A 5783-nucleotide genomic window follows, 5' to 3' on the forward strand; every position below is an offset into this window, starting at 1 on the left:
CGACCCCGTTCATGAGCGTGAAAGAGCACTGCGGGAACTCACAAATCTATATGTTGGAGTCAATCAAATCATGAAATATAAATAAAACAAATAAAACAAAATGATTGTTTATCTTTGCATAATTAAATGGACTTTGCAGCTGTATATTGCTTTGCATGCATACGTGTACTGTATGTATGTATTCATCTATTCATGTGTTACCCTCATTGATTTTCTAGTCATTGTGCACGTATGAACAAACAAAGTGTCTCAGACTTTAATCTGCAAGTCGATATTAGTCAACATTATTTTCATGACGCCTCATTTGCTGCCCTGCTTAAATTTACATATAACAGGGAGGAGAACTGGTTGTACAAAAACGCCAAGCAGCATTTGATGGGTGCAGTCATTAGATGCCTGCACTTGAATAAACAAAATTCTGTGGTAAATGTCACTACATTTACATATTAATTAGGGTGAATAAATCTAAACTGTGAGCTTTACAGGCCTGGAAAGTGAAAAGCTGATGGATTCATGTAACCAAACGATGACATTCAGTTCAAAAGACATGCAGACATGCAGACATGCAGACGCTGTCCTTAGCGTGGAGGGTCTGAGGTGCACGGACTGTGTGGGCGTCTCTATGTGCAGCTGCTGTTCTAGTTCATGCATGTGCAGCTGCGTGAAGGTGAATATAGATGAGCAGGTGTGTTGACTGTTAAATACTACTCTCAGCCAATCACATCACTGCTCTCATAGCTCTGAAACAGCTGAACCAATCACAGTTAAACATGATAACGACAGTAGAAAGCACTTCTGGAAACGTCTGGACGACACAACATGAACACACATCACCATGAATCTGCAGCCAGAGACAGATGTTTTTTCATCAGTAAGTTACTATAGTAACATGATTTCAGCCATATTTCATATTTCAGCCACAACTCTAATGTATCTCATCTCATAAATGGTCACATATAGTAATTAATGTTATAAATTTATTTAAAGAATAAAACATTAATCGCTACTTTTTTGCGCTCTCAGCTGGTAGAGGACGAGATCACATCAGTCCTGTTTGAGCCTCTTCACTGGTTGTTATTACTCCCCTACAACCCTCAGACCAGCACGCAGGGTCCTTCTGGCTGCTCCTCAGTCCCAGCTGAAGACTAAAGGGGACCGCCGGACTCCTCAGATCTGGAACGTCCTGCCTGAAGATCCGAGGCTTCAGAGTCAGTGACATCTCTTAAATCATTTCTCAAAACTCATCTTTTTATAAAGTAAATATCACACTGTTTTATCTCCATTTATTTTATTCTGTTTTATTTTATTTCAATTGTCTAATTTTACTGCATAATTGTGGTACTTAAATGTTTTAACCATGTAAAGCACTGCTTTGAAAAGTGCTGTTTAAATAAAGTTATTATTAATATTATTACTTTTGCAAAAAATAAAGTTGAAAAAGAGGATATAATGAACCCTGCTAACCCGACGTCTCCTCCATAAAAATGCAGAATATGGAGTTATAACGGAGCAGCCTGGTGTCGTCTTCAGGCAATTAATGAAGGCAAACACAGTGAACGGCACGGCGCTCAGAAAACACACATTTCTGTGCCAGTTTTGGTTGGAGAGTGTTAAACTGAAATAACTTATTTACATTTCAAGCATTAATCTGTTGTTACTGCACTTTTGCAGCAAATGTTTAGTTTGCTCTTGTTGATAAAATCACCAAAGCAGCAGATTGATGCTGCGTCGTCGGTAACAGACATCAAGGACCAAATTTAAACCAAAATACAACAACTTTCTTTTCACTGGTCAAAAAAATACCAAACTGGCTGCGCTGGTCAATGCGCCCTCTGTATGAACGGTGTTGTTGTCTCTTTCTCTCCTTCTGTGTGAATGCAACCCAATTGCCAGAATAAATAAATAAATAATAAGTGTTGGTGTTGGACGTTTCTGCAAACCATGGAACCACAGATATCTTGAATCTCAACGTTTCAATGTTGATCACATTTTAAGCTTTTCGAGTGTCATTCAACGCTACATTAAATGAACGTTATCAGTTGAATAATGATATTTTATGTTGTGGCAACACTGTGGTTGAGGTCCGGGTAGGTTTAGGCACAAAACCCACTTGGTTAGAGTTAGACAAAACATCATGGTTTGGGTTAAAATACCAGATTTTGATGCCAGAAAAAATGGCTGCCAAATATCCTGACGTGCTAATAATACCAGATTATGTCAGTTGAAACAGGAAGTGAACAGTATTCTCCAACAGCGCTCTCTGCTGCTTTTGCCATTTTCCATCTAACTAACTACCTTTCTAGCCACCCACTCAACCTGCCTTCTACAAAGAGGGAAGTAACATCTGAACTATGTTACTCTCCCTGTGATACATAATGTAGAAATGTTGATATGATACGTATTAAAGCATAAAGATTGAACATATTCATGGTTTGCAGAAATGTACAATGCCAACATTTTATTCTGGAGACTGGGCTGGTGAACGGTGTCCTTGACTTTCTGTCTCTGTGTGAATGGTGTCCTTGACTTTCTGTCTCTGTGTGAATGGTCTCCTTGACTTTCTGTCTCTGTGTGAATGGTCTCCTTGACTTTCTGTCTCTGTGTGAATGGTCTCCTTGACTTTCTGTCTCTGTGTGAATGGTGTCCTTGACTTTCTGTCTCTGTGTGAATGGTCTCCTTGACTTTCTGTCTCTGTGTGAATGGTGTCCTTGACTTTCTGTCTCTGTGTGAATGGTGTCCTTGACTTTCTGTCTCTGTGTGAATGGTCTCCTTGACTTTCTGTCTCTGTGTGAATGGTGTCCTTGACTTTCTGTCTCTGTGTGAATGGTGTCCTTGCAAGCAGTTGCTCTGAGTGTCACTTTCAGCTTTGGTTAAAATGACAAACGTGTTGGGCAGCAGCTCATATCAGCCGTCACTAATTAACCATCATTTTCTGAGTAACTTGATGACAAAATGAAACTTGTCTGTTGTCGGTTTGTGTGTCTGTACTCAACCAAATATCATTTATGAGGCATGAAGCTCCACTCTGTAACACCACTGTACAATCAGAGTTTTTCTGTAGTTCCAACAACTCCAACAGAGTGAGACATCTTCTCTCTAGAGGATCGCCTCATGTCACTTTCCTCCTGTTGTATCTGTCTTATTCTATTTTAGCTTCTTTTTATTTTCTATTTAACTCTTTTTAATTGTTTTTAAATAAGTCTTTTTATAATGTATTGTGTTTCTTTTACATTTTGTCTTTTGCCTTTTATGTAAATCACTTTTAAATGTCTTGTTGTTGAAATGTGTGATACAAATAAACTTGCCTTTAATTCATATCAGATCCATAATTTAAGGTGACTGTCCATATTATAATTTTACTGTTGTTATTTCTATGTACTCTGTACACACATCTACTGCACAGAGGAGGAATCCCTCCTCTGTTGGTCTTCTACCTTCCCTTAAAGGATTTTTGGGGGGAGTTTTTCTTATCAGAAATCAAGGATCTAAGGATAGAGGGTGTAATATGCTGTGCAGATTGTGAAGCCCTTTGAGGCAAATTTCTGATTTTGGGATATATAAATAAAATTGACTTCAGTTGACATGTTAGAACCATACTGAACCAGTAAGACAGACAGGTGTGCAGAAATACAAACAGACTCATCTCACTTCAGTCAGACAGGTCATCATGGTTCCTACAAGACTCTGAATGAGATCAATCTAATCATCACGTCCACTTACCAACAGTCCATCTGCGCACACTGTTGCCTAGCAATGCTTTGATTAGCCATTAAGAAATTCATCTGCTCACACAACAACAGAATGAGGGACACCTCATTAAAACCAGACAATAGCCTTATTTGTCTCATTGATGACAGAGCCGCACAACCTGACAGCGATTACTGCTCAGATCAGAGGAAATGTGAAACTGAAGAGAAAACAAGTGAGGTATTGTTTTGTTGAGGACAGCTTTGTACTCAGGTTTTGTGAGGAAAATGAGGACAACTCGGATTTTGTGCCTGAGGACTCGACATAATATGAGATCTCATTTTAACCGCCGTGGATGGCTGTCGCTTTCTCTTTAAGTTTCCCTTTTATCTCTCACGCTCCTCTCTCTCTCACACATAAATGCATGTTTTGTCATGTAATAAGCCTGTAGACAATCAGGCTATTATTTAGAGATTTCTGTGGACTAAAACCTGGAAATCACTTGAATTTTACCCGTTTAAACACGTAAATCTCACACAAAGCAGACAGTGATTATTCCTCAATCATTGTGATTGAAATGTCTCTGCAATTTTTGTTACAGTTTCGCCACAATAAGAATGTTATATCTCACTTTTATTTATGGGAGGTTACAGTCCCTCAACACATTCAACACTAGACAGAAATAAAGGCGTATGGGAGAGGGACCTGAGGACTGAGTTCGGGCAGGTCACATGGTCTGATGCAGTGAAGTCGATAGGGGAAATCATTTTGTGCAACAGGCTAACAGAGAGTCAGTACAGGATCCTTCACAGACTGCAGCACACACCTCAATCCTTTAATACTTTGTATCAGGGGATTTCTCCCCTCTGTGTCAAGAGCAAGGAAGAGGTGAGGTCTTACTTACACTGTATATGGTGGTGCCCTCTGATATCTCATTTTGGGGAAAAGGGGGAACTTAATTCTGTATTCAATAAGGAAATAAAAATGAATCTGAGTTTGTTTCTGCTGAATGTTTCAGGTGAAGGGCTCTTTTCTCTTTAATAAGTGTCCACATAAAACTGTCTTTTGAATAAGTTTCTCCTGTTAGCAGGAAGATGCATTTTATTCCAGTGGCGTGAGCCCCGAGCTCTGTGATCTCTGAATAATGTCATCACAAAAATGACTGTTTTTAATTGTATTTAAATGTCCTTTTATGGTGTGTTTCTTTTCCACTTTATCTTGATGCTTTTAATGTTCTATGCGAACAGCAACCTCCAGGGCTGATAAATGAAGCCAATGCAGAGGTGCCAAAAACCTGCATTCTCTCTAACGGCCAGCAGGGGGCGACTCCACTGGCTGCAAAAAGAAGTCCGATTGTATTGAAGTCTATGAGAAAATGACCCTACTTCTCTCTTGATTTATTACCTCAGTAAACTGTTTCCTAATGAGTTTATGGTCTCAATCACTAGTTTCAAGTCTTCTTCAATACAGCATGATGTTCATTTTGTAAACTATGGTCCAGTTTAATTTAAATTTAGCGATAAAGCAGGGTATGCTTTAGGGCGTGGCTACGTTGTGATTGACAAAGCGCTACCACAGCAACAACGCTGCTTACGTAACGTAACAATCGTGTATAGGTGTAGCTGCTACTATTTCAGTGTTTTCAGTTCACTAAAGTTAATTGAACTTTGTAATCACCTGGAAAAAAGTCTTGTTCAGCGTTTGGTTTTAATAAAAGACCCATCAATGAGTCGGATGATCAGTTTTTCTGGTGAGTACATTTTGTTTTAATGGTTTTAGGCCCGATTTTTGCTAGCGAAAATTAGCATTAGCACTGTTAACTATAGATTGTAAATGCACTGTGCTAACAGAGCTAGCAGCTAGCGCTATGGTCAGCTACACCCTCTCGTCCAAATATGGTCACTTCTGGCTCCAAAAATCAAACACGGCGACGGCCAAATCCAAGATGGCGACGGTCAAACAGCTACACTCGAGGCTTCAGAACGGCAGTTCGCAAACCAATGGGTGACGTCACGGTGACTATATTTTCCATATTTTTTACAGTTTATGGTTTTATGTAAAGCACCTTGAACTGCCTGGTTGCTGAAATGTGCTAT

The 5783-nt window shown here is 39.4% G+C and overlaps 1 long non-coding RNA gene across 1 annotated transcript; it reads left to right on the plus strand.

Moving 5' to 3' along the window:
- Positions 1–810: 810 nt before the first annotated feature.
- LOC122981224 lies at positions 811–2150 on the plus strand. The gene is made up of 2 exons (XR_006403190.1): positions 811–871; positions 1024–2150. It is a non-coding gene; the product is annotated as an uncharacterized LOC122981224 (long non-coding RNA).
- The last annotated feature ends 3633 nt before the right edge of the window (positions 2151–5783 follow it).

This window comes from Thunnus albacares, chromosome 4 (assembly GCF_914725855.1).
Source record: "Thunnus albacares chromosome 4, fThuAlb1.1, whole genome shotgun sequence".
NCBI classification, from domain to species: Eukaryota; Metazoa; Chordata; class Actinopteri; order Scombriformes; family Scombridae; genus Thunnus; species Thunnus albacares.